This window comes from Canis lupus, chromosome 3, assembly GCF_003254725.2.
Source record: "Canis lupus dingo isolate Sandy chromosome 3, ASM325472v2, whole genome shotgun sequence".
NCBI classification, from domain to species: Eukaryota; Metazoa; Chordata; class Mammalia; order Carnivora; family Canidae; genus Canis; species Canis lupus.
Window position 1 is genome coordinate 17,516,917 of NC_064245.1, and position 24,592 is coordinate 17,541,508.

The window sequence follows — 24,592 nt, forward strand, 5'->3', positions numbered from 1 at the left end:
ATATGTTTACAAGGAGCAATTTTATTTAAAAAAATTATATATATACATATATATATATGGTTAAATCATTTAAAATAAAATGCTGACTGGAGGCAAGGGCAGAAAAACTCAATCTGCAACTTTACAGATTTGCATTTCACACAAACTGTCTCTTCAGCAAACTGCCTCTGTCTTAATTAGAAATCACAAGAAACATTAGTAATGAAAGAAAATGCTGGCTTTCTACCTTGGATATCAAGTTCATAATATTTAAAAATCTCATTCTAGGGATCCCTGGGTGGCGCAGCGGTTTAGCGCCTGCCTTTGGCCCAGGGCGTGATCCTGGAGACCCAGGATCGAATCCCACGTCGGGCTCCCGGTGCATGGAGCCTGCTTCTCCCTCTGCCTATGTCTCTGCCTCTCTCTCTGTGTGACTATCATAAATAAATTTAAAAATTAAAAAATAAATAAAAAATAAAAATAAATAAAAATCTCATTCTAAAAAGTCAAAAATGCAATCATTTTCATTTGGAAGATTCTATAATCAAGGACTAACACTAATCTTTTGAAAGATGGTACAAACAGGAGGAACAGTGTGTGAATTTTACTGCCTGTTCCTTCTGGTAGTCTGTAGCTACAACCATTGTGTCCTAACCTCCAGACACATGCAAAAAAACAGATCAATTGGTTAGCTGAATAGTTTCAATCAAGATATTTTTGCATATCCTTGAATACCAACTTATCTTTTGAGATCTTATTATAGTATCCTAGTGTTGGGATGAACTTAAGAGTCCTATATCCCAGACATTTAAGCTCCACTTGATTTTATTATTGATTTTTCCAATAAACATGCCATCCAACCAAAGTTGTATTAAGGGACAGGCAGGCTGGACAGCCAAAATGCCAGGCTGTAATGGACACCAAAAATTCTTTAAATAAATTGAAAATAGTCTTTTATTTATTCTTTAAATAAATTTATATATGATTCCTTACATAACTGTCAAATTATAAGTGAAGTCTTTCATTTAGTTCCTGGTCTTACACACACATACACACACACACACATATATATTATATGTGTGTTATATATTATATTAATATATGTGTGTGTGTGTATTCAAAATGTTTTTTCTGTATACATCTATTCAGAAAAATATATACATTATTCATAATCCTACTACTTTTTGTGGAGAATGTATCCTTTCAATTGACAGATCTTTTAGTAGCTCTGTGGAAAAAAAAAAAAAAAAAACTCACTCATTATGATGGCCTCTGACACACTTGAGGCAGAGGCAGTGGCAAAATTTAAAATATTTACTAACCAGTATAGCAGTGAAACCTGCTAACCAAAGCTTCTTTTTTAGAAAAAAAAAATTATAAAGGGGACTAATATATCTATCTATGCCTTTATTTCTCTAGATGAAATAATCTCATGACTTTCAGAACTGACTTCATTATCTTGTCTTCAAATCCTCTCCCATGGTTTGTCATTCTCTTCCTCTCCCCAAAGACACAGCCCTCACTGGTGAAGACAATCATCCATATGTGCTCCCACCAACAGGAAATACAGCAGGACTACCACTTCTTCCCGTTTTTGGTTGGGTTTTATTTTTAAGATTTTATTTTTTTATTTTTTTATTGATGAGAGACACAGAAAGAGAGGCAGAGACATAGGCAGCGGGAGAAGCAGGGTCCCCATGGGACCCCAGGATCATGACCTGAACCAAAGGCAGATGCTCAAACACTGGGCCCCCTAGGCATCCCTCTCCTTTCTTTACAGCATAATTTTTAAATAGTCAAAAAATATACTTTTTGGCAGCTTCATCATGCTGTGCCTTATCATTTATCTTCCTATAATCTTTTCATATTACCTTGTTACGTTCAAAGTTGTGTCAAAATACTTAATTAGAAAAACAGACGCCTATTTGATGACTTGGAGAGGGAACCTGCCAAAGTCATTTGTCCTCCTTTCCAAAATACATGAATCAGAATACCCTTATGTGTAATATATTTATTCTAGCTGCTTATATTAAAATTTGCTCAAAAGAATTGTTTTTCTACTTGCCAATCTAATTAACATTTCCATGACTGTGAGAAGCATCTTTTATACCAATGTTTAATTCACACATCAGTAAGCACTCATGATAAGTGTATTTCCATATCAACTTCTAGCAGTTAGGTATGTCAGTGACAGGCATCATAAAATTAAATAGATAACTAATATTCAAAGAGACTGCAATAAAAAAAATATTGTGGTAATTACCAATGTCGAAAGTGAAGAGTTTTAATCAAATCATTTTCTTGGGTGACCATATTTTCATATAAATATGAGTTTGAGAAATCACAGAGAAGGTTGCTGCCTTCAACACTAAATGCAAATCTAATTAGTGCCTTTTTACTGCAATTAATAACTATTATACTCAGCATTCTTTAAATCTGCATAAATAAGTTCTCTTTGGGGCAGCCCCGGTGGCGCAGCAGTTAAGCGCCGCCTGCAGCCCAGGGCGTGATCCTGGAGACCTGGGATCGAGTCCCACGTCAGGCTCCCTGCATGGAGCCTGCTTCTCCCTTTGTGTCTCTGCCTCTCTCTCTCTAGCTGTGTCTCTATGAATAAATAAATAAAATCTTTAAAAAAAAAAAATAAGTTCTCTTTGGCTTTTCTCTCTCCACCTTACTCTTTTTCCCCTATGTTTCTCATTAATGTTTGTTAACAAAGAAGAGTATTGATTTCTCTTGAAAAACTAGTTACCATTCCTATTGTCCTGGAGATTTCCTCAGGAGTAGGCAGGGTAGATATTTGAAGAGACTTCTAATTCCCTCTATTGCTTTTGTTGTGGCTTTTAACAGTTTCTGAAAGATGCCATCAGTTTTGTATGATAGTATCTCCTAGTGTAAGTTCATCAAAATCTTGCTTTCCATCGGTGCTCTATTTATTTGAGAATATAAATGTCCTTTTGTCCTCCTGTTAAAATTAGATTCTCAGAAACAAATAGCTTTCTTTAAAATAGTACTTCATAATTTTCTGGCCACACTTACAGATGCTGGTATTTGCAAGAGATAGTTATTATGAGCATTAAATCAACATGTACTAATTCATTGAAAAACCAAGCTGATAAAGAAGAATCATTACTTATGCCCTGATACCATAAAATAGTTTAATAAAAAGTATAATAGTAAAATAAAATAGCAATGGGCTAGAAACTAGAAGACTTGAACCATAATCCTGATGCCCACACTTATTTTACGAGCTGTGAGATCATGTACACATTATTTAAGCTCTTTAAGCCTCTTGTTATTTACAAAATGGTGGTGAGTGTGTCAACAAAACTGGATATAGCATGTGAGAGAAAACAAGAGATCAAGGGTGATTAAGCAAATTAAAGGATGATTTTGCTATTTACTGAGATAAGGAAGATGGCAGGAAAATAAGGGAAAAAATGGGTCTATTTTGATGTGTTAAATTTCAAATATCTAGAATATATCCAAACCAAGATAGCAAGTGGGCAGTTGAATATACAAGTCTAGAGTTCTGAACAGAAGATACAAATATTAATACTCAGATATTAATAATAATTACTTCCACTCACTATGAACCAAACAATGCAGCTGATGTTGTAAGTTATTTATTCCTCCAAACTGTTGAATTCATAATGAGTATTATTACCATTATTATTATTATTTTCTTTTTTTAAGATTTTATTTATTATTTTGAGAGAGAGTGTGCATAAGCAGGGGTAGGGAAACAGGGAGAAGAAGAAACAGACTCCCCACTCAGTGGAGGCTCAATCCCACCACCCCTGGATCACCATCTGAACCAAAGGCAGACGCTTACCCCACTGAGTCACCCAGGCACCCCTCCCATTATTATTATTTTCTAACACTCAACACAGAGTCTAGTTAAGTAAGCTACCAAAATTTTTGAATGAATTCTCAGCTTCCAAATGAGGAACTCAAGACTCAGAAAAGAAACTTAGCCACATCTATTAAGTAGTAGAACCAGAATTTAAAATTAAATTTGTCTTGGGTAGGACGTCTGGCTTGCGAGTCAGCAACTTTCATGTGCGATGAAAGAGTGATTTTAAGATGAGTGATGTTGAGAAGGCAAGAAGATTTCTGTTCATAAGTATGCCCAGTACCATACTGTGGGAAAGGGAGACAAGCACAAGACTGGGCCAATTCCTCATGGTTTATTTGGACAAAAGGCAGGTTAGGCCCCTGGATTTTCTTACATGGATGCAAACAAGAACAAAGACATCACCTGGGGAGAGAAGATATCAATGAAGTATTTGGAGAATTCCAAGAAGTACATCCCTAAAACAAAAGTGATCTTCACTGGCATTAAGGCAGGGGAAAGCACAGACTTGATAGCTTATCTCAAAAAAGCTACTAAGGAGCAATAGTTGGCCACTGCCTTATCTATTACAAAACAAAAATGTTTCATGACTTCTTTTATGTATACTATATTTAAATTGATTTCATACATCAGAATTCAGACCATGAATGGCTGATAGACTATTTCTTTTGGACAGTCCTGATTGAAATAATATTGGCTTCTGGTGAAGTGAGTATGACTATCTTTTGGAACTTTTATAGTAAGTCTGGTTCAGCAAGTGTTATCACTGTTTTCCCTTTCTAACCACATGATTGGAATTGATTAGTAATGTTCAGCTTTTCACAGAGATAGCAAATGCCAGCTCTAAATCAGCAGGAGATTGGTTTTATATTTAAAGTTATATATAATTGGTTATATTAATATGTTTAAATATTGAGAAAATAGTGAAGGGTCACTGTCCATAGAACAGCAAGACTTAGCTGTGTTTCAAGTCATGTTCATTACCCTATTAAACACAAGAACTGATGATAAGCTGGCACTGTCCACTTTATCTTTTTGGTCTTAAATATGCCAAATTAATTAAAATTCCTTGCATTTAATATATTGCCTTTTGCTTAATGAAAGGTATTTTTGCTTGGCTTATGTATAATACTAAATAAAGAATATTTAACACTTCTCACATTTTATATATGATCTATAAGGTCAGATGCTTTTAAAATTCAGTGTGACAAGATATAGTAGCAAATTTATTTATTCTTTACTAAGTCAGACTAAGTTATAATTCAGGATTGTCTTTTAAACAGCTATTCAAAAACACAACTTTAGAATTACCATATATGTATGATTGGTAACGATGGTACTTTTGCCAACTCCTTAGAAGGATTGAAGTAGAGGAGATATATCACCAGCACAGATTTGTAACTTACGTGATAAAGCTTAAGATAATTAAAAACAAAATCATAGACCATTAAAAAAAAATGTTTTGAATTCCAAATGACTATTCTTACCTTTACTGCAGAGGTCACATCAGCTACAATGACTATTCTTAACTTTACTGCAGAAGTCATATTCATTAATTTATTTAATCTACACAATAACCATTTCAGGTAAGAGCAGATGAGAGACTAACACTCAGAGAAGCTGAGTGGTTTGACATCATTATGCATCTGTTCATTATGCCAGGATCTCTATTACCCATAGCTAAAGATGATCATATAAGTTGACCATGCAAAACCTTCTCATGTAAAAATACTTTCATACTCTAAAATTAGAAAACCTATGCTGGGCCTTTTTGAAGACTGATTCTGCAGCTTTCATAGACACTATTGTCAATCGGACTTCAAAACATTTTATCATGCATAACATAGCAAGATAATCTATTACAATCATCATTTGTTTTCTTCTTGCTTCTTTAAAGACCCAAAAGAATGAGAGATGTTGTTCTCAACTACCTCCTAGACAGCAAACGTACCCTGGACTCCTAGAGGTTTGGAGACTCTCTTGCCACAGGGGGAAATTAACAGGGCTCTATTTGGAAATGCTTCTGCTTACAGAGGCCATAGACTCTGGTGAGGGGCCTAGGATTATTGGCCCTATATGGAAGCAAAAGGATAACTTCTCTAAGTCTTGAGAAATAAAAGGTATTTGGGATGTATGAGGGACAGAGACTCCTCTTTTTTTGTACACAGTGCCCAGATGAGGGGGAAGGTTTTGGAGTGGCCTTTGGGAGGTAAGTTAGTGGCTCTTCCCTCTACCTAGAATGTTCTTCCCCCAAATATTCACATGTCTGATTCCACACCTCATCCAAGACTCTAATCACATGTCATGAGCTTCTGAAAGCCTTCCTGATTACTCAAAAAATCGACTCTGACACCCCACCATCACCTTCTCTCTTCTTACTTTGTCTTTTATTGCTTTCCAATTCTGATCTCAACCTGATATTTTATAACATACATATTGTACCTACCTATTTATATATTTATGTAGAAGCTTATTGTTCTTCTCCACTAAAATTTATGCCCTTTGAAGGCAGAGATTTGAGTTTATTCAACATTACATAACTAATACACAGTAAAAAATATTTGTTACGTGATAAGTTTCCCAGATCCCTTGAAAGGACATAAAACATACAAATGTGGGGATCCCTGGGTGGCTCGGCAGTTTAGCACCTGCCTTTGGCCCAGGGCGTAATCCTGTAGTCCTGGGATCGAGTCCCACGTCAGGCTCCTGTATGGAGCCTGCTTCTTTCTCTGCCTATGTCTCTCTCTGCCTCTGTGTGTGTGTGTGTGTCTCTCATGAATAACTAAATAAAAATATTTTAAAAAAAACATACAAATGTAATTTTTAGAGACCCCCACAATTTAACTTTTTGGAATTTTCAAAATTTTTGTCAAGTATTTTACGTGTGTGTATAATGTATGCTAGGTGAAAATAATAAATAAAACAACCACATATCACTAGTTAGCTGAAGAATTAGAACATTTCAACATCTTCAAAGCCTTTTGTGAGCCCCTTCCTTATCCCACAGGGAATCACTGCCATGAATTTTTTACTTTTTTATCCACCTGCTTTTCTTTACAATGTTGAATGTTTGTTTGCCTTTTCCTTTTTTAAAAAAAAGATTTTATTTATTTATTTGACAGAGAGCGAGAACACAAGCAGAGGGAGTAGAAAAGAGAGAAGCAGGCTCCTGGCTGAACTAGGAACCTGATGTGGGGCTTGACGCTAGGACCCTGGGACCATGACCTGAGCCAGAGGCAGAGGCTTAACTGACTGAGCCACCCAGTTGCCCCTGTTGTTTCCCTTTAAAAATATCATTTTCTTTTTGCCTACTTTAAACTTAATCTTTTTTATTCTTTTTAATTTTTTAATTGGAGTTCAATTTGCCAACATATAGCATAACACCTAGTGCTCATCCCATCAAGTGCCTCCCTCAGTGCCCGTCACCCAATCACACCAACCCCCCGCCCACCTCCCTTTCCATTACCCCTTGTTCATTTCCCAGAGTGAGGAGTCTCTCATGTTCTGTCTCCCTTTCTGATATTTCCCACTTATTTTTTCTCCTTTCCCCTTTATTCCCTTTCACTATTTTTATATACCCAAATGAATGAGACCATATAATGTTTGTCCTTCTCCAATTGACTTATTTCACTCAGCATAATACCCTCCAGTTCCATCCACGTTGAAGCAAATGTGGGTATTTGTCATTTCTAATGGCTGAGGAATATTCCATTGTATACATAGACCACATCTTCTTTATCCATTCATCTTTCAATGGACACCGAGGCTCCTTCCACAGTTTGGCTATTGTGGACATTGCTGCTATAACATCGGGGTGCAGGTATCCCGGCGTTTCACTGCATCTGTATCTTTGGGGTAAATCCCCAGCAGTGCAATTGCTGGGTCATAGGGCATATCTATTTTTAACTCTTTGAGGAACCTCCACACAGTTTTCCAGAGTGGCTGCACCAGTTCACATTCCCACCAACAGTGCAAGAGGGTTCCCTTTTCTCCACATCCTCTCCAACATTTGTTGTTTCCTGCCTTGTTAATTTTCCCCATTCTCACTGGTGTGAGGTGGTAAACTTCATATAAGTGAACAATATCCCATGTATTTTCAACTTATTTCTTTGGCTCAGTATATTTGAGGTGAACTCATAGCTGTGGTCCCCTCATTTTTATTCCTTCATAGTATCCCATTGTATGAAAAACACAATATAGTTATCTTTAATAATCTCATGTTTTGCTGCAGAATGTTCAAGTTGTTCCCAATTTTTTGTTAGTATAGACAACACAACTATGAAATGCTGGTATACATCTCCCACCACACATGTTCAGGAGTTGCTCTAATCTATACGTCATAGAGATGAATTTGGGGGTCATAGGGAAACTGTATATTGATAAACTCCATATGATAACATCAAAATATCTTCCGAAATGGGTGTCTATTTTTCAGCTGGTATACACAGGTATAGATTCACCAGTTTTTTAAATATTGAAATAATTCCACACGTAAGAAATAGCTGCTGCCCTGAATCTCTTAAGGGTCCCCCTATATTTTCCATGGCCCTAGGATGACTAAACTATCCCAATTTGCCTGGAGCTAAGAAAATTTCTGGGACAAAGGATGTTCAGTTTTAAACCAGAAAAGTTCCCAACAAGTCAAGACAAGTTGGTCACTCTACCTTGCAGCCTCATAGCCATCAAAGGTTTTCTCACAATTCAGAGTAATGTCTAACACAGCAAAATATGACTATTGTTCATTGTTGCATCTTACTATACTCTCAACGACAGATTCTCTGTTCCATTTCTCCCTCTCTTCACCATTACTTGTTATAGTTGTAATGCTTCATTTTTGCTATCCAGGGGCATAAAATGTGTCCTCATTATAGTATTTTCATTTTCCTCATGTGATTGATCATGTTTTCAAAGGATAATTGGCTATTTATGTGTCTTTATGAAAGTGTTTCATCATGCTAGAGAGGGGCAAATATAATCAGCTGGGTAAAATGGCTCCAGGCTGTTCAAAAACTTCATTTTCCAACAGTCTTTTAAAAACCAAAGCTTTGGAAAAATTCTCTGTCCCAGTTTTACTTAGAGAGAGTGGAGTTCCGCCCTCCAAATTGGCCATCAAAGTTTGTACCCTGAGCATCTATCACAATGGCAAAAAAAAAAAAAACCCTGATATCCAAAAGCCCTTTCCTACTTTTTTTGGATTATGTAAGCCACCTGAGTACCCTGTACCATAGCAAAAAGGAAGAGATTGACAAACGAATTACAACTAATATTGAATATCTAGCCAAACTAAGTTGAATAATTAATACATGGATTTTATTTTACTGAGAAATATACAGCAATAGGATACTGTTGCACCTCCATTTGGAAGCCCATATTCACACACTCTATAGTAGACTCCTCTGACCACCAAACTGAACACAGTATAATCTGCTCTAAATGTGTAATTCATACAAATTAGTATATGTTCAAAACCAGGATGAAAATTAGTACAGTCTTGAAATAGAAAGCAAATCTAAAGGTAGTCAGAGACTGAAAATGAAGTACCATAGTTGGTCCTCCTGTCTTTTAAAGTGTTTTAAGTATGTCTGGGGAAAGTGGGTCAATGAAGGTAACTGAGAAAGGCATCATATAATTGCTGCACCGCATGTGTGATCTCTAAAAACAGTGACATTTCCTGGTTCAAAAAGTTTTTGCCCAAGTTCCTTGGCTGAGAGGAATAAAGCCTGATTTTAACCTTGCTAAGCAATATTTCCGTGGCTTTTACATTCTACCAAATTATATGTTCATGATCTTCTACATCAGTGTATGATAACAAATCTTTTGCTTGTTTTCATTATGTCATGCTTAAAAGAAAAAGAATTTCTTTAGCAATGTTCATAGGGCATTATTCACAATATTTTGGTATGTAGATAGGGAGAGTGGAGGCAGCAGAAGAGCTGGAGTAAGAGAATAAGTGGCTCACAAAACTACGGAGAACAAGCTTACTCTTGAGAAACACAATTTAAGAAGTTTGAGAAAACCATCCAATCCCAAAATGCCTCCTAACTCCTTGTTTCAGTGCCTGGATTTCCATCATCCAACCCTAATTATTAGGCCTTGAAATTTCTCAACAAGAACACCCTACGTGTTTCTTTTTAAAGGCAACTATTTGCAGAATATGTGACTCAAAAATAACATAGTGGATGAGAAGGAAATGGCAGCTAAAACCGCATCAACCAACACAGAAGTTCTTATAACCCCTATAAATGTTTATTTTGCCCCTACTCAATTGACTGAAGAAGCATGAAGGAATTAAAGGCAAGGCTTACCTTCTTTATAGCCCACTCTCATCAACACTACTAATGAGTCATTGCCCCCCCTCCCCAGCCCCTTTACCACTTGTCATAAGCCAAGCAATGACCTATTCTTCGCTACTGCATCTGAAGATCCCCAGTGGAGCCCAACCAGTATCTGACCATTCATTCACCAAGCCCTGAGGATGGAATATCTGGCCTGTTGGTTCTGTTTTTTTTTTTTTTTTAAGATTTATCTATTTATTTATTCATGATAGAGAGAGAGAGAGAGAGAGAGAGAGAGAGAGACAGGCAGAGGGAGAAGCAGGCTCCATGCTGGGAGCCCGACACGGAACTCGATCCCGGGACTCCAGGATCGTGCCCTGGGCCAAAGGCAGGCACCAAACCATTAAGCCACCCAGGGATCCCCCTGTTGGTTCTGGTTTGTAGGAAATCTTAAACTGCTTCATTTACTAAATACAACAAATGGGGACTTTTTATTTTTAAAATATAAATAATCTATCAACAGAAATGAAATACAAAGAAACAGTTAAGAATTTAAAAACTACCTTTTTGTTAAAACCTGAATTACTATTCATGTTGAACATGTAAGGAATTTTAATGACTACTATGTAGATCATGTATTATTCTGTTGTTTTCATATGCCATATCTTTTCATTTAAAGAGCTAAATCCAAAGTCACTTGGAGCAATAAGAAAATAAAAGAAATCTCTACAAACATGTAAACCCATACTTGGAAAGGAAACCCCTTTTCTCTTTAGATGGGCTTTAGATGGGCTGATATTTGGAGGTGGGACCTTTGGGAGGTAATTAAGTTTATTTTTTTATTTTTTTTTAAGTTTTTATTTATTTATTCATGAAAGACAGAGAGAGAGAGAGAGAGAGGCAGAGACACAGGCAGAGGGGGAAGCAGGCTCCACACAGGGAGCCTGACGTGGGACTCGATCCCAGGTCTCCAGAATCACGCCCTGGGCCGAAGGCAGGTGCCAAACAGCTGAGCCACCCAGGGATTCCCGGTAATTAAGTTTAGATGAGGTCATGAGTGTTCTCATAATAGAATTAATGCTCATAGAAGAAGAGCTCCCTCTGTGTCTTCCCATGGGTACCCACCAAGCAAAGGCCATGTAAAGACATAACCAGAAGACAGCTATCTGCAAACCAGGAAGAGGACTCTGACCACACACCACATTGGCTGATGCCTTGCTCTGGACTTCCCAGCCTCCAGAACTGTGAGAGATAATGCTTGTCATTCAGCCACCCAGTCTATGATATCCTGTTATAGCAGCCCAAGCTGACTAAGACTTCATATTATACAAAGGCAGGAGAACTGTGCAGTTATTAATATATAGGGTTATACACACAGAGACACCTACACACACATAGGAAAATAACTGTCCTATCTATTTGAAGGGAAGAGATAAGTCAAGCAATTTATATTTTTTAAAATTGAAAGAATCAACATAATTACATACATAGGATGAACACTAGAGAAGAAAATAAAGGATTTGACATAAATCTAATTAGTCATATCAGCAGAGAGATGTACAGGTTGGTTTTAGTAAACACAGGGTGGTTTTTGAGCGGAAAGTAAATAAGTGCACTGAGGTACTGTACTAATCACATTTGTTCTAACATTGACCTTATAATAATTAAAAATTGATGCTTGAAACATAATACAGCTGTGCAATCATATTTAAACCTAATCATTTCATAGAGAGAGGAAAGTTGTACAAAAAGGTCAAAAACACTTTAATTTCATGACAGTAAATTTACTCTTTATTCCCAAAGTGAAAATGTCTAATTTCTAAAAGAGCAAACCAATAATTACTTATTATAAAGCTATTTTAGTCAATACTTAATTTCTCTATATTGATTAGTGTTTAGACATTTAAAATGTACCCTACAGCAAGAATATGTGTACAATACTATTCTCTCTACTGATGTTTGTAAGTATTACCGGTATTGATTTAAGACATGTCTCAAAAATGCCAAACTTAATAGAATCATATAAAACGGGGTTTGACTCTTTTAAAACTGGAATTTAATTTTTAAATGTTTGAATAATAGTGTCCTTAAAGGTCTCTGTATCATGATCGCTATTCCTGCCATTACATATTTTAATGACTAAACTGTGCATTATAAATTCCGCCCCTCTCCCGAAAGTAATAGAGAAGGAAAATATAAAAATGATCAACTCTATCACTCACAACTGGAACAAAATGTTTTCTTTTTATTTTATGTACTTCTGATTGTAAAATAAGGACTGGGATATTATCCCCCCCTTAACTTGCATTCTGTGTAAGTTAGAGCTCTTTGCAATAAAACGAAATGATGCTTCATCAGGATGTTACTGGGAGTACCAAGGCAATTTACCAACTTTCTATCATTAAGTCTGAGAACATCACTGTGAGGCAGGTATTAATATAACACTTCTCTCTTGAGGAATTCAGTGCACTTTACATAACTTTACTTTATTAACTCTTCCTTGAGCTGGGCAAAAAGGCTAAGTAAGACACCTATCCAATGTACCTCATAGCCAATGATTGCATAAAAAAAGAAAAAACTATCCGGTCATATGCTTTAAGTTCACTTTTATTTCTAATCTGAAATTATGACCAAAGAGAAGGCCAATAGGTTTTACTCCATATATTTAGCTTCTGTTAATATTAATTTTTAACAGATTTCAATTTTATAAACATGAAGTCAGAATTAAAACACCTAGAGTATTGATCCTATTAATTCTTAAGCAGTAATAAGATAGAAAAAAATCAAAGGTAATAAGCAACTTTTCCCTCTATTAAAATATGCTCGAAATGATGAAAGCAGAATATGATCCGGGGGACAGGTATCACAACATCTTTAAGTAAATTTATGCCTTTCTTAGCAAGAGTGCAATGATGTACAAATGAAGACAGCTAGAAGAGAGATACAAAGTGAAGGACATAGAAACACTAATAATATCTAATAGTGCTTCCCAAGTGTCAGCCACTACTTTAAAGAATCCACATGTATTAACTCATTTCATCCTCACAACAACTCCTTGAGGCAGGTAATATCCCCATTTGATAGATAAGGGAACTCAGGCTCAGAGAGCTGAACCTGCCCTAGATCACAAAGCTACTAAGTAGCAGAGCCGGGCTACAACCCAGAAAATATGATTCCAGAGCTCAGGTTCTTGGCTAATTTTCTAGAAAGGAAGAAAGCTGTCCACAGAGGCCTCAATCCATGATATACCTTATCATAGAGTTCCAAGTACACAAGTTCTTTCCATTCAATTGCAACATTTCCTGCCTCACAGTCAAACTCATAATCAACAGAGAATCATTGTTCAAGTTTGTGCACTGTGCTTTCAAAATATGACAACAGTATTTAGAAGAGGGTCACAAGAAGGTAGTATAGTATTATCAGGAGTACAGTACTTTAACAGGCTGCCATTAGGCAAGTTACTTCCATCCAAGTTCCATAAAATAGAGATAATGGAACATACTTCCTGATGTTGTAGTCAGAATTAAACCAGTTAATATTAAGTGTTTAACACAGAGGTTCACAGGTAGTAAGCACTCAATAAGTGGCTGCTATTATAATAAGCTAATATAAAATTATGTGTGCCATTCTCAAAACTCTGAAATTCAGAATTAACAGTGAAGTTAAGCACATCACAATACTGGTGATAAATTGAATTTAATTGATTCTTTTATCAAATATATGTTCTCTGTATTATGCATGATCTTATTTAATCCTTAGAATAAACCTAGAATTGAAGTGTGGTTAGTTTTACTTTTAGATAGGAGAATCGGCTTAGAGACAACTTGCCCACTATTTTGCCAAAAGTAAAATCACATGATCAATCAATTAACTAGATGCTTCCCACAAAGCAGGATGAAAACCAATAAGCAGGGAGATTATTTGAAAAACTCTTCTCTCTCAAAATATAATGAAACTGAAAAAGTTCCTGGGCTAAAGGTCACCTTGTTTAGCTTTGCTATAATTAGACTAATGCTGCACCCAGAGAATAGTTAGAACAGAGATGATTAGGAGGAAAAATACTGCCCCAAAATACATCCCCCATGACCAGCATATACCAAGTGCTTCGATGCCTTCCATCAGAGCCACCAAGGAAAACAGCAGGGTCCAAGGTTGGGGTAGGAGCTTTCAAAGGGGACAGTGTTAGAGGGAGGCAGGCAAGAACTCTGCACTAAGGAGCTGGGGCCCCAGACAAAGGGAAGTAAGACTGTGATTGTGTACAGCAGACTTGCCTGGAATTAGCCTCACCTGAACCCAAACATCCTACAGAGGTCTTCTTTTGGTCTATTGATAGAAATCTTAAAAAAAAAAAAAAAAAGAGAGAAAGAGAAAATACATTACATTAGTCCTTCTTTGAATCCCCTGAACTTTAACCTACCACTATTCCCTAAATTAGAAATGTCTTAATTATGCAAAACAAAAATACCTCCTGCTGAATTAAAACACTATTTCCTCTTTCTCTCTTAACGTACATAAAAAGGTTTTGTCATTTCCATAATATTTGCTGTATAAAGAAAGAATATTACTTATCATTCTCATTTAAAGAATATGATGCTGATTATAATATATATTTTATTTCTACAATGACTGAAAAAAGCTTTATGTGGAAGAATGGAAATTCACCTTTCAATGGCTAATGTACAAGCCAATATCGAAGATGTGGCAGATAAAAGTAATTGTATATAAAAAGAGTCACAAGCACAATGATACAGGGTTCTCTTATACAGGTGTGGAGAAAAGTGAAAAATAATTGAGCCTTATGTCAGAAAGAAATATAACTGAAAATGTATCCCTACTATCTCAAGAACCTCTAAGAGCTTGCATTTCATTATCAATTACCTGGCAGCAACCTAATCGTTTCTTCCATGTTTAGAATATATGGCCTCTCTTGATAATTCAAACTTTTAATCATTGTCATATAAAGTAAACCTTTTCTTATCTAACTCCAATCACTCATACGATGTGACTGAAGCATCCAGCATGATGCTGAGAACATACCAGATAACTACATAAACCCTGGCTGATGGTACGATTTCGGTTTCTTTCCCTTTTCTCTGACCTTAGTGGAGACAGGAGAAATGCTTAGACAGAAACACTGGCAAATAGTTAGATAGAAGAGGAAGTTGATGAGGGACAAATCCAGAGTAGAGCTGAGGAAAACAATGTGGAATGACTCACAGTGCCCTAGTACAGTAGGATCTATTTTAGAAGACACAGCCAGCCACCAACAAAATACGCATTGCAAAACAAAACTTGCTAAAGCATACACTCAGAAAATAAACTGCTTCACTGCTTTCCCACTCAATTCCATGTAAATAATTCCCAAATTATCAACCTCTTTCTAACCCTGACCTCTCCCAGAATTCCAATTCCACTGGGGTAGTAAGATGGAATATTCTTTCTCCATGACTCACTCTGTCCTTCTTCCATGGTTTTACTGCAAGTATGGAAGGCATCATTGGTAGGACCTAGTGAGGAGAACCATTGTGGGTTGCCATAGTGAGCCACTGACATTTTAGTAGGAGTAGTAATCAAAATTAACAAGGAAAAATGTTTACTTGCCTTGCAGATCCTTCAGTCTCTTGAATCTAACGTATAGAAGAGACCTGACAACACTTATGCTAGAAGTTAGAGAATCCTTGGGGAGAGGGTAGAAAGCTCACTGGAAACAGTGAAGTAGGTGATAATGGTTAACAGCATGTGTCTCTGGTAATGGAATGGACTTGTCTGTTATTCCCTGTAATAAAGGATCCAACAAAGGGATTAAATTTGGATCCCCTGGAAGCACCTCAAAGTTAAAATTAAACTTCCCCAAGAACCAGTTTCTGCTGACTTCCTTGTTTGTTAAGGGTACACTTGTTCTCTCAGGCTCCAAACATGAGTCATCCTGCCTCATTCCTCACCCACCCCCACTATATCTAATTAAATACCAACTCGGGTCTGTTTTTCTCTTCAGCACTTTTTTTTTTTTTTTTTTTTTTTGCAACTTTCTGCTGCTTTCTTTTTCCCATTGCTTCATCTCTAATTTTGTTTTGACTTCCCACCTGGCTCCCTGACCATAGCCCCTCAACTATTTCAGACATCTGGCAGGTGGCTTCTGCTTTGAGTATGAGCTCTGCCTTGATTGGGTCATTGTTCTTATCAGAAATATTCTGGTTTCTCCCTCCTCTGCTCTACAAATACTCCAAGCTACTTCCAAATGCACCCCAAGCTGCTTCTCAGTCTTACTCCTGCCTTTCTGGGCACCAGCCATGCTGGCTAGAATCCTGCTCTCGACCACTTTCCTGCCCTGGAGCCCCACCATTTCTTTTCCCTTTAAGACAGTCTCCCCCAGCCCCAGTGCATGCACACGCGTGCACACACACACACAAACACACACACTTGTTTTGGTGTCAGTTCAGATGTCCTCCACTCTTGTAAGTCTTGCTTCACTGTCCCACAGATCCCCCATCAGAAGTTTTTCCTGCTGTTCTAGAGCTTTTGGTTGCCTTCATTTTACAGCAAAACATATTACTTCGTATCATACTTATTATTTTTACTCATGTATCTTACTTTCCGATCCTAGGCTCTCTGCCCTTCCAAGAACTATGTCTTACTATCTTATATCCCTTAGTACATGACCTGCTGCCCCTCACAGACTGAGTGGTCAGCAGCTAGTTTACGTGAACAAATGCAGGAACAAAATGGCTATCCCAGATACAGTTTTCAAACAGTGCTTTTTTTTTTCTTTTTTTTTTCTTTTTTTTTCTTTTCAAGCTTTAAAGTGACACAGAAATACCTGTGATGCTTACTCAGATATTCTGATTCAAAAGATCTGATCTGAGAACCAAGAATGAATATCTTAAATGCCTTAAAAACTAAAATTCCATTAATTCCCATGGAAAAAAAGTGCTGCCTAGGCAATTCATAGTCTGAGATATTGAGGTAGATCTCACACTATCATTTAAAAAAAGCTTTTAAAAAACTGCACACCTCAAATTAGCAAAACAATTGATGCTCAATAATAATAAACATAGAAATCATTTGGAGCTATTTTTCTATATTAAGGATCACTTATTAGGTAAAATAAATCAAGCAGGATAGTATTTCAGTTGATAGCTCCTGCTGAAAATAATTTCCATTCCAAGCAAAAAATTTTTCTCAAATATTTCCCATAATGCACTATCTACAGGTACACAAAACTAACAACTCTTTCCTTATACAAATGGTTTTGGTTTGCTACAGAAATTTTGTTTTCCAAAAGTTCAAAAAAGTGATTTTAAGATTGTACAATGGTAGAGAGTAGAAAGGGGAAAAAAATATTTTCCCTCTCTCTATAATAGAATGGAACCATTACTTTGTCTATCCATAGTCAGTCCTCATCTTGCTTTTCTGCAGCCATTTCCCATGTGTCAAGCTTACTTGCACCTTGGAACCCCACCACAGGGTCTGTGTTCTTTAGCCTAGTTTGAGCTCTTAGGGAACTCACGGGTTCTTAAGGAAGACAGTGTTCATCAAGGAAAGTAAGTAAACATAGAGAAAAATGGGATTTTTCCTTAAAAAGTCTATGAATTCAGAGAAAACTATCTTTGCTATAGAATTTAGAGATGGACAATATAAATTATATCTAAGCATAAATTCTAACAATTTACATTTTATTACAGTAATTTTTTACAACTAATATAAAAAAGAAAATTTTACCTTTAAAGCATTAACTTTAGTTCTAAAAATATAGCTAAGAGGTGCCCGGATGGCTGTTGGTTAAGGGTCTGCCTGAAGCACAGGTCATGATCTTGCGGTCCTGGGACTGAGCTCCCGGTCAGGCTCCCTGCTCAAAGAGGAGTCTGCTTCTCCCTCCCTCTCTCTGCTTCTCCCCCCACTCATGCTCTCTCTCAAATAAATAAAATCTTTTTAAAATGTGTGTGTATAAATATATATATATGTGTGTGTGTCCAAAAGGCTGATTAAATATACTATAATTAATTAGAATAGTATATAATCACTAACATGCTGTAAAAATCTTCTCAATAAAATAATATTAAAAAATTTAAGAACCAATTATAAAAGACTATATAAAAATATAACATTTTACAAGACACATCCAATCATAGAAAATAAACATAGAAAGACATTCACCAAAATGTCAATCATGGCTCTTTCTGGCTTTGGGGTTTTTTTTTTTTTATGTTGTTCTTAACCCTTTATCTATTTTATAAATTATAATAAATGTCATATTTTTGTAACCAGCGCAAAAAGAAGGAAAAGTCTGGATTGTAGTGATTGCTGGGTCACCTTGAGCAAATTGCTTAAGCTCACTCAGCCAGTTACTACTTCATCTAAAAAAGTGGGCCGATAATTATACCAACTTTACAGAGTTTGGTAATAATTAAAATAAATAATATAATACATGTAAAATATTTAGTACTGGTATATGGAAAAAATAGGAGTTTGAAAAGACCAGCTAAAGGTGTTGCATAGGAACTTCAAGTTTCACCTCTTTTTTTATTCTTAATCAGTTTAATCATCAAGCTAGTCTACCCTTGAGTTCAAACTCTCATAAATCAAATAATTGTTTCACTAACGTGTGGGGGTTTGTTGATACAAAGAACATAACTATGGCTGTGGCCCAAGTTGATATTTTCCACTAGCTGCATTGCACATTGGTGGTTTCAATAAATGATCATAATAGCCAACAGGGGAAAGAAAAGAATTATCTTTTGAATCCATGCTCTTCGGGAATTCTACGAAGGAAACACATAATTGCTAGAATTTGGCTGGTGTATTGAACCTGGTGCATGAAGAAAAGTCATGGGACTCCTAATGATAGAAAATGGTCCAGACCTCAGGTTTGTATGTCACCAAATAAAAATAAATCCTTTAAGCAAAGTACTCTAATAAAACCATGTTTTACTTCTGGGTACATTTTAGTCATTTTAACTGGAAAAAATATATTGTTATTCTGTATAATTATTATACTTTCATTTTTCTTGGATGTATGTATCACTGTTAATCAGTTAATAATCTGACTGAAAACATTCACAAGTTCAGGGATATACTCCTTCCTTCCTTCCTTTATTCATGCACCCAACAAATATTTATTGGTTAGTCTGTGCCACTCACAATGCAAACACTAAGGACACAAGGAAGATCTCTTCTGATGGAGCACAGAGAGAAAAGACTATTCAAATAATTCCATGAAAAAATACATAATAAAAATGTAATTGATGCTACAAAGGAGAGATAGTACAGTACCAGGTGAAGAGTACAGAATGTGGAATTAGAAGCATCAAGCTATTAAGATGCTGAGAGTTCGCTATCATGTAAAGAGGCTTCTCTCATACCCCTCCCATCCATCCCTACCTCTCATTCTCACTGTGTGTGCTGCGTCCTGAATGCCCATGATGGACTATCTGCATCAACGCTTTAGCTTTGTAAATTGAAAATGTTAAGCTAGGGCTGTCATAGCTATAAAATACCACGGATTGGGTACCTTAAAACAACAGAATTTTTTTTTCACAGTTCCTGAATACTGCAAGTCCAAGATCAAAAGCAGGACTGGTTTCCTCTGAAGCCACTCTCTTTGGCTTGCAGAAGGCAATCTCTTGCTGCCTCTTCACATGTTTTTCTCTCTGTGCCTGCCACATCTCATGTCTCTGCCTCTTTTTATGAGGACACTGGTCAGGTTAGATTAGGGCCACCCCCTCAACAGCCTCATTTTGATTGCCTTTTTAGAAACCTTGTTTTTAGATATCATTATATTCTGAGGTACTAGGAGTTGGGATTTCAAAATATGAATTTTGCAAGGCCATGAATCAGCCCATAACAGAGGATTAGGGGACAGAGGTGCCACATATGGTAGTGCCAGTTACACACTGCACAACTCCAGAATGTGTCATCCACGTCACAATTATAATTTTTTCTAATTTTTTATGGAAATTTTTCTTGCAGAAAGCTTTTTAATTGAACACTTCCTGAAGAAAGAGTTACCCTTTTCTAGCTTTCACAAAGACCTCCTGGGAGAGCCATGTTGCTCCATAGTAAGAAACCCTTCCTGGCCCCTGTTTACCCCATCCTCCACACCTTCCTTAAAGAGCGATTTATTTTGAATGACTAATATAGTTCCATGAAGGTCATATGCCTACAATCCCATAATAGAGGCAATGTTGGGTAGGATTAAACAGGCAACTTCCAGAATAAAATGACCTAGGCCTCAACTCCAGTCCTACCACTGTGTTACCCTAGGCCTCATTCAACACCTGTAGACTTAAGATTCCTCTCATGCATACGGGGCACCTGGGTGGCTCAGCGGTTGAGTGTCTGCCTTTGACTCACGGCATGATCCTGGGGTCCTGGGATCAAGTCCTGCATTGGGCTCCTCACAGGGAGCCTGCCTCTCCCTCTACTTATGTCTCTGCTTCTCAGTGTGTCTCTCATGAATAAACAAATATTTAAATTAATTATCTTTTGTTTAATAAACAAAAGAGTCCTCATGCATAAAATGAAAGTGGTAAATGTACCTACTTTTTAGGGTTAGTGTAAGAATCCAATAAGATTACACCTATTTGGAGTATAGGTATAAGTAAACCATTGTATAAGTAAACATTCAATAAAAGCCGATAATGATTTGAATGTAGTTTCAAGAGGGCTGCAACTACACTCCAGTATATACCAAATATTTGGTAGAACTCCTGACATGGAGAAAATATTCCAGACTTGTTAAATGAATGAGTTTCCTAAAGGAATCAAGACCAGACTGCAGAATTCCTATCTACAATGGACAATGGGCCTCTCATCTCATGAGTGCATACACATCCTCTAAACTGCCTAGTATGGGGTCTTATGTCCAGTGGGTCCCAAAATGTCTACTAAGTTGCCATAAGGTTAAATAAACATAAAATATATTAATATGATTTTTACCGTTGCTCTTTTTCTGGGTGAATTTTCTTTATGTGACAAAAAAGCTCCTCGATGTATGAGAAGTGCTACATGATTACAAATGCTTGTTGCTGGAGTCCTGGAGATGGACAGTGGTGATGGTTGCACAACAATGTGACTCTAGTGAATGCTACTAAATGGTACCCTTCAAAACCAGTCAGAATGGTAACTTTTATGTTATGTATATTTTACCACAACTTTTTTTAATGTCCACTAGTGATTGTATGGTGAGAAAAAAGGGAAATTTTGCTACTGAACTACAAAGTTGTTTTGAGAATCAAGTAAGATACCACAGTGCCTGGCACATGGCAGAAGCTTGATAAAAATTAGTTCCCTTTTGCATTAGTTCTAGGTCACAACTGCCCTTGATGGTGGTGACAGTCACTCAGAATGTTCACCGTAGTTCCTATTGCCAAATAAAGTTTCCTCTGAGAGGAAAAAAAAAATCTCCAACCCTTGTAATGTTTCATGTCCTGATACTGTAGATGGTGACAACAACCCCTCTGGAAGAAACCTTGCAGCTTGGTCTCTGTTATGGTCAATTTTAGTATCATATATTATCAAGTGTCATAGGAAATGCTTGATACTATTAAAAGAAGTCATGACATCTGTCCATTTTGGATAGGCATCTGTAATATTTGTTTCAAAGTAACATAGATTTTTTTGGCACCTAGGTGACTCAGTCAGTTAGGCATCTACCTTCTGCTCAGGTCGTGATCTCAGGGTCCTGGAATCCAGTCCCACATGAGGCTCCCTGCTCAGCAGGGGGTCTGCTTCTGCCTCTCTCTACCTCTCACCCCGCTCACGTTCTCTCTCTCTCACTCTCTCTCTCTCTCTCATTCGCTCACTCTCAAATAAATAAAATCTTTTAAACAAAAAAGATTTCAAAGTAACATAGATTTTTTTTTCCATTACAGCTCTAGTGAATTTATGTGCCTCTCTATAAAGTAATTCTATAGGAGTTGAGGGATTAGAAAATAGAGTCATTAACTCTTTCTTCAGAGAAAAACCACAGGAACCTACAAAGAAGGAATAAAAGATATAAATAAGAATTTCATATTTAATATACAGTCAATAGTTTATTTTTAAAAATATATTCCTATTTGCCTCCTAATTATTCTCCTTGAATTTGACTATTTTTTTAAATCAACATATTCTTGATTGCCTGAGTTTAAATAAATCATGGCCTGATCCTGAGAACTTGGCAAGAACATCAATGACTTTACATCTGGTATCACACACCAGCTGCATGTTGAGGGAATGAAAAGCTTTTCTATTTCTTTACCTTGCTTCATTAGTGAATATGTGGTGATGCATGCATTACCGCGTGTGTGCAGGCTCAGCTCCCCATATGGAGAGGCATCCAGCAATGTCACAAAACTCATGCATCATTTGCTATGATGCTGAATTTTCGAAAATAATAAGATGATATTTTTACTGAAATCCTTTTATCTGTGATTGGACATATGTTTTTTGTTGATAGGGCTATATACTTAATGTATATTGATAGAACCTGTTGCAAAAGTCTCTAATGGAGAAATAACTTTAACTGTCACAGCTGAACATATGTACAGTATGGTACCCATCTTCAAATCATCATACAGTAAAAAACAATAATTTCCTTGCCAAATCTATGTCCGACACATTTTCTACTTAGTTCTTGACAACTATACTTCTTACTGAAAAAATATCTGCACTGCAAGCTTTGTGGCTATTTAATTAAAGAAATCTTTATGTGTCCTCATTCTCATCACAGTTACTTGCCTTATGTTTGCATACTGTAAGTTTAACAAACACCTCTTCTTATTAGTTATCTATTGCTGGGCAACAGCCCAAAATTTAATGACTTAAAATAACAATAATAGTTTATTGTCTTGAGCTTTCTTTGGGTCAGGAAGTTAAGAGTGGCTTAGCTAAGCAGTTACGGCTCAGAATTTCTTGTGAGGTTACACTTTAGGTGCCAGAGCTGCATTTGTCTTAAGTTTTGACTGGCTGAAGGAGCCACTTCCAAGATAGCTCGCTTTGGTGATTGGCAAGTTGTCACTGACTCTTGTGGCAAGAGGTTACCATTCCTTTTAATCTGGAATTCTCTAGAAAGCTCCTTAAGTGTCCTTATGGCATGACAAATTCAGCTGTCACCAGAGAAGGTGATCTAAGAGAACAAGGTAGAAGAGGCACTGCCCTTCATAATCTAGTCTTGAGAGTCATACGCCAGCACTTCCACCATAGTCTATTGGTCATACTACCACACCGGGCACAATATAAAAGGGGAGTACATAAGGGCATGAATATCAAAGGTAAAAATCTTTGAGGGCCATCATTAAAGCTGGCTACCACATTCCTAAATAATTTTTCTTCAAATTTGTAAGTTTTCATTGTACACACACTCCTATTTGGTTGAAACCTGATTTTGCACATGTTCACTATTCTGTCTTGGCAGAACACTAAAATATCTGCACAAAAGTAAAAATAGAGGTTCTCAACCATAGTAATTTAATCAATCTAAAAATTATAAGTCCATCCATAGTTAAATAAAGGAAAACATTTTTCTGATCTAACAGCAAAGCTATTTGTAATCCACTGAAAGTATTTACATAATAATAAAACAAAAATCACCTTAAGTCATTGGTTAAAATTATATAGATCAGGAAACTAATTATTTGAAGGAACTTTGCTGCTCTATCTTATTCAATATTCTGAGGTAATATCAATCATTAATCTCAAACTAAATTATTTTCTTAGTAAAATAAAACTTTTGCATATGTCTGATCTTCTGAAAGCTTTTAATTAATGATATCTTAAAAGAAGAGAATTATTTTTAGGGTTTTTTTAAGATTTTATTTATTCATGAGAGACACAGAGAGAGATACAGAGACATAGGCAAAGGAAAAAGCAGGCTCCATGTAGGGAGCTCGATGTGGGACTCAATCCCAGGTCCCGGGATCATGCCCTGAACCAAAGGCAGATGTTCAATCAGGTGTACCTTATGGGTTTTTAAAACAATGAAAAGGAAATATTCATGCAGAACATATTTGGTACCCACCTTAATGATTCAACAAATATGTCTGAGCACCTTTTGCTTTGAGATATTCTGGGGATATATAGAAATCTAAGCCAAGCCATTGCTTTCAAGGAGTTATGCCTTGTTAGGCTGACAAGACAGGTTAACTCATACTTTAATGCTAAACATTGTGCAGAAAGTATCGTAAGAGACGGAGAAAGTGCACTATGAGTTAGAAGAGGGAGAGATCAATTCTAATTGGCAAACCCAGCAAAGCATATGGAATATTGGCATTTGAGGCAACTGTTGAAGGATGAATAGGTTTTAACAGTAGGAGATAGTTGAGTGGCTACTACAATGAAAGGATCAGCAAAATCAAAGTGTAAATGGAGGAAATCATGAAGTCACTAATACACACCACACTCTCCTCATTGTAGGCACATTCTCCAAATATTCCCCTATTCCATATTCCCACATTCTCCTTATTTCAAGGTGAGAGTCAAAGTAGATTCTGATGCTCCAATGACTATG

At 36.6% G+C, this 24,592-nt stretch overlaps 1 long non-coding RNA gene and 1 pseudogene across 2 annotated transcripts in view; one reads left to right on the forward strand and one right to left on the reverse strand.

Annotated features, from left to right (window-relative positions):
• The first annotated feature begins 1,458 nt into the window (after nucleotides 1–1,458).
• On the forward strand, nucleotides 1,459–5,723 carry LOC112654007 (cytochrome c-like; annotated as a pseudogene).
• A 16,219-nt stretch (nucleotides 5,724–21,942) lies between these two features.
• Nucleotides 21,943–24,592, reverse strand: part of LOC112654036 (uncharacterized) — a 65,199-nt gene continuing 62,549 nt past the window's right edge. For both annotated transcript variants that reach the window (XR_003132663.3, XR_003132664.3), the window contains one exon: nucleotides 21,943–22,079. This is a non-coding gene — a long non-coding RNA (uncharacterized LOC112654036). The remainder of the gene's footprint in view (nucleotides 22,080–24,592) is intronic.